The sequence below is a fragment of the Acipenser ruthenus genome, chromosome 22, assembly GCF_902713425.1.
Source record: "Acipenser ruthenus chromosome 22, fAciRut3.2 maternal haplotype, whole genome shotgun sequence".
NCBI classification, from domain to species: domain Eukaryota; kingdom Metazoa; phylum Chordata; class Actinopteri; order Acipenseriformes; family Acipenseridae; genus Acipenser; species Acipenser ruthenus.
In genome coordinates, this window is record NC_081210.1 from 30,092,816 (window position 1) to 30,107,445 (window position 14,630).

The window sequence follows — 14,630 nt, forward strand, 5'->3', positions numbered from 1 at the left end:
GACTCTTGACCGGAGGGTCGTGGGTTCAATCCCCGGTGGGAGATACTGCTGCTGTACCCTTGAGCAAGGTACTTTACCTAGATTGCTCCAGTAAAAACCCAGCTGTATAAATGGGTAATTGTATGTAAAAATAATGTGTAAAAATTAATGTAATTGTATGTAAAAATAATGTGATATCTTGTAACAATTGTAAGTCGCCCTGGATAAGGGCGTCTGCTAAGAAATAAATAATAATAATAATAATTTAAGCACGCTGTTCAAACGGGCTGGAGGCTGGAGTGCAGGAAGCAGGCCCATGTGCTCTCAGCTAACCTTCCTCATCACAGGAGGAACAGCTTGAGCACGGGCTGAGCAGCGCTCTGAAACATCACATCCCTGCCACCTGCTCATCTCAGCCATGTCCTGTCGGGAGAGACCATCAAGTGGAAACAATCACTTAGGCCTATTTCCACATTTAGTGTCTCAGTACAGACGAACACCCAGGTCACTGGGGGTCAAGCTCCTTGGTACTAAGTGAGTAAACCGAGAGAGAAGATCAAAGGAAAGCGTTTACAGTGAGTGCTGCTGAGGCTATTTATAGAATGAACAGCCACCTGAATATGCCATTAAACTGGGTTTAGCATTGCCCAGAGGCAAAGGTGGGCCTGCCCTCCCCATGCCACCTCGCAATTGCTGGAAGGAGACAGGTTTCTGGAATACAGGTATTCATGCAGGCAGTATACACAGGAGTGGGGTTAGTGGGCAAGTCCCAGCCTGTTAAACAAAACCACTGAATACCTTACAGGACCTGAAGCTTCCTCTCAAGATGGCAAATCCCCTCTACAGTGTGTCAAACCTGCAGCAGTAACTCAGCACACTGCCAGCTACAGTACAGCATGAATCCTCACCATTAAAGATGGATATTTTTTATCAGTTTCACATTGAACAATAAGTGAAAGATGTGTTGTACTTCCATTTTAGTACTTTGCAATAGGGTCACTGTGTAGTACAGCCCCCCTAACTGACTGGAGTGTTGAATTTCTTTAGTCTCGGTTTGCCTTCACTCTGCACACGGACACAGGAAACAGACTGAACACTGTGGTGTGCAATTCACAGTGTTGCAGAACCCTGACAAGACAACAGTGGCGGGAACTGCCAGTGCTGCAATCTGTGTCATTAACCTGAAAGCTTTTCATTTCTTTAATGAAATGGACTGCACACAACTTACAGTACAGGGTCTTACTTGCACACAGCTGGGTGCCAAAATCAGAACAATGGGTGAAATGACAGTGGCTGAACTTAGATAAATCTCCTGACCTCCAGCCTGAGTCTATAGCACACACACAAAAGAACTGAGGATAATTTGATTCAAACTGTGCTGGTGAACCGCATCCCTCCCAAGTGGAAAACTCCTGCCGTGACCTAGCTATCAATCTGGAAAAATCCAGCAAACCCAATCACTAAAACCCATAAAATAAAAAAGCAGCAGACTTAGAATGAACCCTGGGCTGCTAAGCATGCAATAAATTGTGTCAGCTTGCTGTGCAAACAAACCCACGGACCCGTGCCTCGTTCGAGTTATTTATCACGCCACGGAGGGTCGGGTATGAGGATGCTTCAGCGTACATCACCCCTGCTCCAGGATCGAAGTATTGACTTCTAAAAAAACACTGTGGCAGCGGCCTGCTTGAGACACATCAATCCTCCCCCTTCAACCCTTCCTCTAATTGAAGGAGAGGGGCGAATAACTTCATCTGCGCTAGCCCTGTCCTAAAGCCAAGACGAGGCCAAGAGACCAGACCCCCAATACTTACATTGGAAAATGTTCACCTCACTTTGTACTGTAACAGAAATCCTGTATGTAGCGCCTTCCCAAGCTGCCTCAAAGTACTGCATCGTAGAGAGGGTTACTGTGCACAATCCACCTTGAGGCACGAGAAGGAAGTCACCACGGCGAGATGCTTCATCTCAAGAGGTTCCGTCAACAATGGAAGGAAGTCACCACGGCGAGATGCTTCATCTCAAGAGGTTCCGTCAACAATGGAAGGATTTCAGCTCGAGCACCCGGGCAGTGAATCTTTGTGTGGTCATCGATGAGATGTTTGCAGGCTGGGAGTAGACATGCACTGGCCAATATCAGGGCTCTGTCATGAACTGAACTGTAATCACAGGCGTCCTGTCCACTTCACATGAATGAGGACAGACACAATGACGGGCCTTATACCAGCTATCCCGAGCATACATGCTAAACTAGAGACTTCCTTAAGTGCCCACAACCAAAACTCTCTCAAACCTTCAACAATTATTTGCAAGTATGGTTTGCTATCCACTAGTCCAGGGAATGATCTATGTCCTGTTAATTTAGTGTTGCGTGGTACAGGTCAGTTAGGATCAATGCATTAGGAAATGAATCTATGCAGTGACTCACACTGCGTCAGCACAGTGAGCAGCCCTGCTTCTTCTCTGGCACCTCTCAATACCATCACGCCAGCGTTATAGAGAATATGCATTTAGAAATACTATTTCTGGACTTGAGCAGAAGCACTGGGTTATATTCAGCTGGATGCTACACCACATGCAGGAATCTCATTGACTCAGTCCCTATTGGGACGCAATGCAAGGGCTTCTGTGATACTACACAAGCACGTTCCTGTTTGCAAAATGCCTGCAGCTTCGTACGAACAATTAAATAGAAAAACTCTCCAAAACGATGATGTCATCTACATTTTTCTGCTGTGAGGAGATGTTACAGTAAATAAGGAGAATGGGTTGCACAAGATAGCTAGTCTATTATTCAAGTCGGTGCATTCCCTTGACTTAGCATTTCAAATACACTACATTATCAGGGAAGGGTTGGGTGCATGTTGTTCACGAGGGCATAGCAAACATGACACGCACATGTGTCACGTGAATTCAAATGGTATTTTAAAATTACCATGAAATATTAATCATCAGTAACACTCACTGACTACCACTTTCGACAAGGATAAAAATAAAGACGTTTACTATGGTCTTCCTCCTTCCTGATGACAGTGTAGCATCAGTATGCTCTTTGTACAGAGCGAGGTTCATTAGACTTCTTTAAAGCGTACACGGTTATTGGGACTTTAACCCCAACTCCTTCCTGTGACAGACACTGTGCCCCGTAGTGTTTACAGCACTGCACATCTGGTCAATTGATCTTTTTGGGTCACGAGTTACAATCTTTATCAAAGTGTTTCTGTGATTCTTTGTCTCCTGTAAGTAGCACTGTAGTAGTCCTTGTATTTTTTGTCTGGGGCTCTCTTAGGAGCTGTGTCTCCTGTAAGTAGCACTGTAGTAGTCCCTGTATTTTTTGTCTGGGGCTCTCTTAGGAGCTGTGTCTCCTGTAAGTAGCACTGTAGTAGTCCTTGTATTTTTTGTCTGGGGCTCTCTTAGGAGCTGTGTCTCCTGTAAGTAGCACTGTAGTAGTCCTTGTATTTTTTGTCTGGGGCTCTCTTAGGAGCTGTGTCTCCTGTAAGTTGCACTGTAGTAGTCCTTGTATTTTTTATCTGGGACTCTCTTAGGAGCTGTGTCTCCTGTAAGCAGCACTGTAGTAGTCCTTGTATTTTTTGTCTGGGGCTCTCTTAGGAGCTGTGTCTCCTGTAAGTTGCACTGTAGTAGTCCTTGTATTTTTTGTCTGGGGCTCTCTTAGGAACTGTGTCTCCTGTAAGTAGCACTGTAGTAGTCCTTGTATTTCTTTGTGCGCCTCATTAGGTTTGTAAGGTTTGATTTTGTTAACGCTGTGAATGCGGAGCGTCTTGGAAATGACGTTTCCTGGTTGAATGTTTCAGACAGGATTAAGAACGGGATGCATCAGTGCCTTTCAATTCCATGTTCTTTAACAGACCTGTCAGTCTGCCAACAGTCAAGGGCATGCACTGCGGGGTCAGCTTTCGAAAATACATCAAAACAATGACATTCTAAACCCAGCAAACAACTGCGAAGACACGATACACTGGAGGAGCAGCTACTGGAAGTGTACCACAGCGGTGGCCATGTAGTTTGCATCATACTTTTATTTTTATTTTTTAGATAGAAAGCAACGTGTGATTTCTGCACTGGAGAAAAGCTTTCTACCCTTAAAGACTTTAATTTGGGGTGTTATTTCAGTAACATTAGGCTGTATTGGGTAGTACAGTACAGTATACATTGGGAAGTTTTCAACGTACAAAATGAAACGTGTGAGCTATTTTATTTTTTATAAATTAAGTCAAGCATAAAACCCTCTTTAACCCGCACCTGATTCACTTTACACTACACTGCAATGCAAGCCAGTTCGCTGGGCAGCGTGCAGTATACTGTAGTACACAGATGCATAGTCCATTTCCTTTCTTTCCATTGTCTCTCCAGACCCAGGCGGTGACAATGGCTCCAGTATAGTGCTGCCCTGCTTCCCACCTCTGTTATTACTGTATATTCAGAAAACTGCTATTGTTCACGTCTGACCCTCTCGTTTCTCATGAGATCGCCTGATGCACGCTCTCATCTGTCAAAGCACGGCCCTGCCCATGTGTGAAACAGGGACCGGTTCCTGTGGGAGAAAGCAAGTGAGCAGCCAGAGACAGAGAGACAGACGTGCCCAGGGTTCAGACAGGCCTCCCAGTCTGCAGGATTAGAGGCTGACGATTACTCACGACACCGCCATGAAGAGCAGTGGCAAAACATCAAGAGACAAACTCTTACCACACTGCTTAAACATCTTCACATGGCAAACTACCTACAGTAAAGACACCTGATTAAACTCAGGATAGTGTCCAGGGTGCTGCTGCTCTAGAAGGCTACAGTGAGATACAAAACGGGGGCTTTTCAAACACATTCACTGCCCAGTCACCAGCCTTTACAACTGGAATTGCAATTCCAATAGCAATAAACACTGCCCCAAAATCCACCAGCGTTCACAAGACAACGCACGCCCTGCCGTGTACAGTATTAGCACTTAAATGCACAAAGTCTTCTAAAACCACCTCATTTTCTGATGGACGTTCCCTTAAAGGGGAAGCACTGTACAATAGCACACGTACTGTAGGCCTATGTCAGTAAACTTTCAGACTCTCTTCTGGTTTTGCCCCCACACCCACATTCCTGGAATTCTCTCCCGTTGCTGGCAGGCAACCAATATGTTTTACATTGTATTGTTTTGTAAACTTAAAAAGGAGCAGTGCTTTCTTTGCTTGTGTTTTCCCACACGTTTATGAACTGCTCCATCTCACAGCAGCATTGCTTCTGCAGTCACCAGCCTTCAGCTCAGGACAGAGTTCCATACTGTACTTCCGAATGTTTTAAATAATTGCATGACGAATGAATGAAGCTTGGCGCCTCTCTTCTGGTGCAGCTGTGTATCAGAGCCAGTCATCCTCCTGTTGCTTTGCAGGCTCCATTTATCACACCAATTAACCCGTGTATCATCTCCCGGCTGTTCTGAATAAAGTCAGCTGGTGCGGCCAGCCTCTCCGAATCAAAGTGAGATTTCTGTTAGGAAGCCATGGACTCTGAGCAGAGCGAGGAGGCTCTTTCTGAATCCCTGCAGCACAGTGGTGCAAACTAGGCAGAAACACTTCAGACTTATTAAATGACATTAAAGTCTCCTTGAAGCGAACTGCATTATCGCAGGTAAAAAAAAACTGTAAAAAAGTTCAGACATCAAAAGTTCAAAGTGACCACAAATCAGTACTAAAAAGGCATTTACTCTACTGCAGCAGATAAAAAGATTGCGAGACGCAGAACAGACGTGACACACTTCAAAGCTGAGCAGCAACCCTAATACTGCACCAGTGCTAGCAGGGTCTAAACAGCTTGTACAATGGGTATAGAGGCCGCTCACAAACAGGAAGGCAGAATGCAGGAAGCAGCTGAACAGAGTAATGGATCGGATTAATCTATAGGAAACATCAGAGCGATCGATTGAGCCCACACCCCAAGCAGCACCAGTGACAGATAAATAAAGCTCGGGACGGCATCAGCTGTGTCTTATTTTGTGGTCCTGGGAGGGGGGGGGATGCAAGATTAGAGCTCAATTAGCCGCAGCTCTCCAGGGAGACTGTTTAGTGGTCAGAATGTTAAAAAGGGGATCCACGCAGCTTTGTATCCAACACGTCTGCACAGCACTAAAGAGGGGTCACGAACGCCACAGAGGAGAAAGAGGCTTTACAGAAGCACACTTACTTTGTTCTGGAAAATTCATGGTTTCTTGTTGGTTTATTGAAAACATGTAATAAAAGGGAACACATCAGGACTGGTTTAGAATGGATTTTGCACTAAAATGAATCAAAGTTAAATAGATCTGTTAATCAGACCAAACAAATCACAAACGACTCATACAAATGTATTGTAGGACTCAACGTCCCAATGGTGTTTTTGATATCAGTTATGTAATGGCAACAGTTTCAGTCTTGGAGCCACGGGTTTAGACTTCAAGTTAAATTAAAGTCAGGTTTTGCTGAGTATTCAATGAGAAACTGGCACTGGTTAATACAACACTGTATGTGTGAGACTATATTGAGTTTGAATACTGTATAGTAAAACAGGAAGACTGGGGGATATAGATATCCAGCGAGAACAGTTCTCACTCAAACAATCGGGAGCGTTTCTTTCACGGAACAGCATTTGACTGCAACAGAGTAGGGCTATTTATACATACTATCCTCATGGCTACTCTCTGCATTTACCATAGTTTACCCTGGTTTGCCATGTTTATTAATATGCTTACCAATGTTTTACCATGCTTTCACTGTGCTTCATTACACTTTCCTATGCTTTTACAATGGGAAACTTTTATAAGAGACGGCTCTGAATGCACAGTTTCAGCCACACAAATACAATGGCATGAACCAACGCTGGTGTATGGGAATGAGCAGGTGTACTGTAAAGAACAAGCGAATTAAGCTGTAGAGCATTTCACTCATCAATCATTCCTTAATTAGCTCAGGTCAGAACAGGAGTGAGATCCCACCGAGGTGCTTACTGAAGTAGAGAAACCAGGGCTTTGTGGACTGACACAGCTCTGAGAAAGTGAGGACTAGAGAAGCACGTCTCCTCACACAGTTATCAGGGATCTCATTCCATCAATACAGGACAAATGGAACCTGCAGGCAGCCTGCTCCACAAACCACTCCATCACTGGGGGGCTGACAGGGTCTCTGATCCCCTGGGGGTGGGGGGGTCTCAACACTGCTTCCCCAGAGCTGCCAGTGTCCGCGCTGGACCAGCGTGTAATCTGTAGGGTCAGCAATGTTAAAGGGGCCTCCTGTCTCTATGGTTACCGACGGGCGCCGGGGGAGAATGCTGCCGTCTTGTTTTGTTCCACGTTCTGGAATATCTAAAGAAAAACGGCACATGGTTGTGTCTGAAATGTACAAAGGACAGTGCGGGCGCTCTGTGTAGCGGCTGGCTGGAGACCACCTAGTCTGAGAGAGGCCTGGACACAGAAGCGTGCACACCGGCTACTGCAGCACTGCACAGGCAAGGGCCACCAAGCACGCTGCTCACTCTGCACCTGCAGCCTGGAGACTTTGCAAAACTTAGCAAGTTATCATTGCCTCTTAGTAAAATGTCACGTCATTCTTACCTACCATCTGCCCAGGTTAGAACACATGACATGGTGTAACCCAAAAGGGTCTGTCCAGCCCAGGCACACAACACATTTACTGTCAGCAGCTCCACTGAACAATCTCAATGGCCGTTGGGTGTAAACAACTTGTTGTCTTTTGTCCCAGTAATTGCACGGCTTGGGGTACTGCACAGGAAGACTACAATACAACGGCAAGTGTAAGAAATAGAGCAATGCCTATGGATAAAGGAGCTACACCGCCCTCCTCCAACCCTTACAAAGAAAATAAAAGCAAAGGCCTCCTCAATCCAGCAAACACACAGTTTACCTGGAATCCCACGAAATAAAGCCAAGTACACACCCTGAACTGAATAGTTTTTACATGCAGTTTCCGTGGGAACAATCATAAGACGCTCGGAACACAAATTCAATTGAATTTTGCTTTTTTTTTTGTAAATAAAGGCTCAATATTAGGCCAGGGATGGCAACAAGACTCCTATTGCATAGCACTTTCACCCACTCCGGGTTTTACTACTAGCTTGATTAGCCACAGTGTATAGGCAACAAGCTCAGGCACTTGTTATTAAACTCATAGTAAATCCAGCAATGGATCAAACTGCTATGCAATGGGAGTCTTATTTCCGTCCCTGTAGGCTCTAGGGCTATGCAGGTCTGGATTTCTGTTTGGAAGTTTCTCATATGGTAGCTTGCACAGTACCTTCAGCAGAAGGCAGGGCAGATGCAGTCATTAGTCACAATAAAGAAAGGCTGAACGGCCAGCGAGAGCAGGAAGCTGGACTGTAGGCTCTAACTGCAATTCTCTTCAGAGATTCAGAGATCTGCTTTTAATTCTGTCCTCACAGACACTGCTAGCGCCTGTGGATTGCAACACTCCAAAGCCTTTGAGTTCCACCACATCATAACACACTCGTGTTCTAGATTTATTATGCAGGGGAAATAAAAGTCAGGGGTCGCACAGAGCAAATCGAGTGCTTTTAATAACTGTGCTACACCATGCACATACTGAATAATCCGCTAGGAACTGACGCAACACACTGAACGGGATCAATGAGTCAAAACAAATCCCACAACAGCACGGTGATTCATATCAGTTCATATTGAAAAAGTTAAACAAACACAGGGGCTCACTGTAACCCATGCTACCCAAGCTGCTCAGACATCAGCACCAAACACAGGGGCTCACTGTAACCCATGCTGCCCAAGCTGCTCAGACATCAGCACCAAACACAGGGGCTCAATGTAACCCATGCTACCCAAGCTGCTCAGACATCAGCACCAAACACAGGGGCTCACTGTAACCCATGCTGCCCAAGCTGCTCAGACATCAGCACCAAACACAGGGGCTCAATGTAACCCATGCTACCCAAGCTGCTCAGACATCAGCACCAAACACAGGGGCTCACTGTAACCCATGCTGCCCAAGCTGCTCAGACATCAGCACCAAACACAGGGGCTCAATGTAACCCATGCTGCCCAAGCTGGTCAGACATCAGCACCAAACACAGGGGCTCAATGTAACCCATGCTGCCCAAGCTGGTAATGAAGCCCATCCTCCTCCCTGGGAAGGGGAGCTGGAAGGACATACACTACAGTGGGCGCTTCTTGCCCATCCCAGCTATGATTGCCTGTCATGGAATTCAGTCATTTCAAATGGGTTTCAATGTGTCAGTCTTCAGGACTGCAGGGCCAGGGAGCTCACCTGTCTAAAGACTGACGGCTCCTGATTGCAGCAGATTGAGTCTCCAGAGAGGTCTCAGGAGGGGCCCCGGGGCCCGTGTATCATTCAGATTACTCATTCACACACCTCAGCTGCTCTGACAGGGTTTACTCACACCCTTCAATGTGCTGTGAGTGGCATGCTGTCAGCGTGCACTCCAGGAGGGGGTGGGGGGCAATGGGCAGGGTGTGCTCCCCCCCTCACCCCCTGGATGCAACTGAAAAGACAAACTGCACCCTGCTTTGAGAAACAATCACATGTAAGCAAGAGACCTCCTCCGAGTCAGAGTTACTGGACTATGTTCCCTTTCTTTCACTTGATTAGATACCGTACTGAGTTCATCTGAAATGTGCATTTCTATTGCAGTGAGAGCCCTCTGCACAGAGCACAGGCACAATACCTTTCGGTTAACAGTGATTCACAATGGAAGCTGTAGAGACTGTAATAAGAGGCAGTCCTGGGAGTGAATGGCTTGGTTAATGTTTAGAAAGCCCCTCACATTAACACAGAGCCCCTCGTGGTGGTGTGCTACACTTCTTTATCTTCTCTAAAGACAAGACTCTTCAGAATCTGAACTGGGCTTGAACCCAGCCACCCCAGAACTCACACAGGAGATATGAAGCACTGTCCCAGCTGTCTGAAACGCAGGCTGAGGCTTTTCATCCAGTTCTGACAAAATCTCTGCTGCTGCTGCTTCTTCCGAGAGGGGGTTGGAGCAGCCCCTTTGAATTACAAAGCAAGACGAACAAAGGGAATGAAACCCACACAAGCACCCTGTTCCAGATACAGCCTAACCCAAAGCCCTGTGCTGTAGTACTGTACAACACAGCACTGCTTCCTCATCCACAGAGTTTGGACTTGCATCATCACATCTGGTGAACACACATAATCTGTGCGCTGGGTATACTTCCTACAGCACAGTGCCGATCTGGTGCATACCTGCAGTCATTACTCAAAAGCAGGGTGCTACTGTACTACCCGATACACAGAAATAGATCGATTCGGAGATAATCACATTAGTTGCAGTGTAATTCCCCTCAATCTGCGCGCTGCATGCAGCACTTGGTACTGTACTGTAGTTTTATCTTTTATTAACCAGACTGGATCATCGTGAATCAGCGTCACCGTGGAGAAAGCCATGCAATCGACTGAGCAGAACTTGGGCTTTGTTTTAAAGTTGGACACAGCTGACCAGCTAACCACTCTGTGCAAATCGAGCGCCAGTCGAATACTGGACCAGAACTCCAGAACAGATTCAAAAACGCAGCGCTGCTTTGGACGGTGGTGGGTCGTGTCGTCACCAGCAAACTAAACGGTCAAAAGAAAGGTAGCGGTACTGTTTGTTATAAGTCAAGAATTACATTAAAAACAAGTAGTCCAATTTCAAAAGTGTTCATTTTCCCAAAGTATGATTATTACTATTATTATTTCAGGCTTCGTTTGACGGGAATTAGTGTACAGTTAGTTACCCATAATGTACTTCTGAAAAAGTTTGAAATGACGGGCTTGTGAGTATCAATACGCACCGTGGTTGATTTATGTAGGGTATTCACAAACATGGCATGAATGAAGTGTATATCCCGGGAACCAATGGAAAGTATTTAGCAAGAAAACACGGCCAGGAATGAAACTGTGTGCAAATTCCATTTTAAATACAATTATTAATACCTGCTGTATATAATGTACAATCACTTCTTCACACGCTGACCGGTCGACTGTAGCGAATCGAAGTAAATAGCGATCAGTTTAAAGTAGTATTTTCTCCTATCCACTTAAAAAAAAAAAACTTTATTACTACTACAACAAAAAACATCTTAAGACTTAAATTAACGAATATATCTGCTAATCGCGGGTGCCGTGCAAGACTGTAGTGCTGTACCATTGTCATTGCTGATGCACAGCGCTCAAACTATTTATATAAATTCAATTAATTTAAAATAACGTTACACGTACCATGTTAAATTGCAGATCGCTGTGCCGCTGTGTATTCCTGTATTCTGCAGATTTAGAAATCTGCTACCTTCCTAAAATGTATTCCTGGTATAAAAGACAGGAGAGTTTTTCTTTTTTTTTCGGAGCGAGTCACTGCTGTGTAGATTTTCTCGATTCCCTCTCTGCGATTTAAACTCCTTTCTCTGACTCGGTCACACAGTGTGCGTGTTCCTACAACGAACTGGCTTTCCAAGCGCCGGTCCCTCTAAGCTCCCCATTCTCATGCTAACAGCGGCTGGGAGAGTTGCAAAACCAGGACTTGGACATTTTCTAAGGAAGAACTGGAGCGCCACCCAACTGCTTAAACGGAAAAACCAGGATCGGATTTTGCCTTCACTGCAGAGACGGGGCACCTGGTTTTACCAGAAACTATAACTTTGTTTAAACATTCTAATTGTAATCAAATGGGTTGAAACGATGAGACATCAATGGCTTGGACAGAAACATGCAAACAATTACAAAACCTAGTTTAGAGCCCTTATTATTATTATTATTATTATTATTATTATTATTATTATTATTATTATTATTATTATTATTAGAAACTTCAGCTTTTTAAATCACATTGTTTTCTTCTGTTACACGGGCCCCAGGCTTATCGTTTCAGACAGTTCAGAATGCTCTTTCAAAACAGGATCAGTGTTATTGAATCTGAACTCACCCTCAAACATGCCCAGAATTGATGGAGACAAGAGGCAGGGCTTTGAGGGCAGGTCTGTTCAATAGCTATTGTAGAATCTCAATCTCTCTCTCTCTCTCTCTCTCTCTCTCTCTCTCTCTCTCTCTCTCTCTCTCTCTCTCTCTCTCTCTCTCTCTCTCTCTCTCTCTCTCTCTCTCTCTCTCGTAAATGCATAAGACAAAATATTCATTTACTCGACTTGATGCTTTTACCGTTGAGTTTGTGATTGAGAGTAACACAACTCCCTTGTAATCCTATTCATAAGTGCCTCAAAAACAGTCTTGTATTGATCAAAGCTCTATCAAAATCATCTACTGACTGTAAACTGGTTATATTAAAAAAAAAAAAAAAGACAACAACTAGGTTTCACAGATACTGCATCATGGAATCTGAGACCTCTAAAATCAACTAGGTTTCACAGATACTGCATCGTGAAATTTGAGACTTCTCAAAAATGTGTCTGCAAACATATCTTGAAATCCCACGTGTGGGAAAAAAAGAATCTGGATTTTAAAATGTAATTTCCTTCCGGGGTCTGGTTTCTAACCCCACAAGCCAAGCTGCATGACTCCCCCAAGGTCACACAGACAGTAATATACCCTATACAAGCACAGCAAAGTGCTCTTTGAAGAGGTGAGTCTTAAGGAGGCGCCGGAATGTGGTCAGGACTGCCCAGTCCCTGACCACATTCCGGCGCCTCCTTAAGACTCACCTCTTCAATGAGCACCTGTAGAACTCCTCTGTTTGTATCCTGGGACACTATCACCCTTCATGTAAATGTGCTTTATTTTGCTCTTTATTTTGCTCTTATCAGCCCCTATTTTACTACATTTAATCCTGTACTTCAGAATACTGTAATCTGCCAAGTTTTTAACCTGTAGTACTTTGTATTTAATCACATCCTGATGTAACTATCACTATTTAATCATATCCTGATGTAACTATCACTATTACCTGCTGTATTATTGAATTGTGGTTTGTCAAACTTGTACTTTACTTGCTCTTCTTGTATTACTTGTATTGTAACGCTTGAAATGTTTTTGCCTACGATTGTAAGTCGCCCTGGATAAGGGCGTCTGCTAAGAAATAAATAATAATAATAATAATAATATAAAAGCACAGCAAAGGGCAGTTTCCTTTTTTGTTGCAGTTTCGATTTCAGTTCATCTGTAGGCGAGACCTTACAATAAGCGCCTCTCCCTGTGAATCAAGTTTAGATGAGGTATGAAGGATTTTTTAGGAATTTGTGTGAAACTGTGCCACCCACATTCTGGGATGTCCAGCGTGCAGATATAGCCCCAATGCCTGTAGACAAACCCTATAATACTGTACAGTAGTTCACACATAGCTTCCTTATCTAGTGGGCTTTGTGTAACGCATTGTTCCAGAGCTGTAGGCTTTATCAGATGGTATCACAGACACAGACTAGCTGTTGGATAGCAAAGCAGAAAAAGAATAACCGAAGCGTACAGTTAGGGAAGGTAATACAGCACTGAAGGGTGGCTGCACAAGCACTAAGTGGTCTGTTCAATTTGAGATCACTGTAATAACATTCTAATGGAATCCGTGGGGCAGTTAGACTGCAGTGTGTTTTAATATTCAGAGGAGACCTCTTTCTGAATTGCATTCCCACAGTCTGCAAGTCGAGACGGCATGATTCACTGTGGGCTGCTGCATGGGCTGATCCCAGGTACAGAAGCACTGAGCCTCTAAATAAAAAGGGAGGGGAGTTAGGGGGAGCATGGTGTTAAATGAGAACAGACGTCCTCACAACGGTGACATCATGGAATCTTGTTTCCATAGCCTCAGTAATGAAACGGAACACTCATTTGCATATTTAAATGTCACAATGGCCAATTAGAACCGTCCTGCCTCAGCTTGGCGTGTCTGTTTCACTGATAATATTTTACAGGAAAAGCCTTGAGGTATAGAAGCAGAGCTGATGTTTCAACACGCAAGGTCAAAATAACTACCTTAGTCACCTATGCAAAAACTATCGGGGGAAATGCAGGGTTTGAGCCTGCGTTTAACTGAAGTGTCATTATGTTCCAGTTACTTCAGAAAGGAGAAACACACCCTGTGATGTTAGAAAACATGCAATGAAACAGCACTGCCTCTCCCTCTCATTAAACTGGCATTGCTTAAGGAAACTAGCTGCCACAGCATGGTGTGGGCGAGACATTAGTGTGGTGCTAACTGACTGCCCAGTAGCCTCCTCCAGCACTCTGCTGTTGTTCCCCTCTCTGTGCCATTATTGTGCTAGACTGTCTGAAGCAATGCCTCTACAGTGCAAGGTCAGTGCTGCCTCCATGTGCAGACTACAAGTGGATCTGTTCATTCAGCTGAACAGTCTGGAAGGGACACAGTGAGTAGTCCGTGTTTTAGCTGGTTCTGTGTGTGTGAACCCCTCTGAGCAGCGTCTCGGTGGATACTTTCACACCGAACCAGCGATCCACAGCGTTCCTTTAAACTGACCTTTACCCTGTGTGGAAATGGAGATTTCAATCATGCTTAAAAAAGTACAGCCGATGAAGAGTCCCATCCTTTCAATCCAGGAGCTGGGCTACACGTTCAAGCCTTCCAGAAAGTTCCAGAAAGGGTATTTAGGATCTCCTGAAGCGCCTTGTGAAGTGAGGCTCTTAAAATGCTCTCAAGATCTTCTGATCTTTTAAGTA

The 14,630-nt window shown here is 44.7% G+C and overlaps 1 protein-coding gene across 1 annotated transcript in view; it reads right to left on the reverse strand.

The window, feature by feature from the left end:
- Positions 1–11,556, reverse strand: part of LOC117431281 (NEDD4-binding protein 3-A-like) — a 30,282-nt gene extending 18,726 nt beyond the window's left edge. The window contains exon 1 of the mRNA XM_034926753.2: positions 11,238–11,556. The gene's annotated coding sequence lies outside the window, so the exon portion shown is untranslated. The remainder of the gene's footprint in view (positions 1–11,237) is intronic.
- Between the last annotated feature and the right edge of the window lie 3,074 nt (positions 11,557–14,630).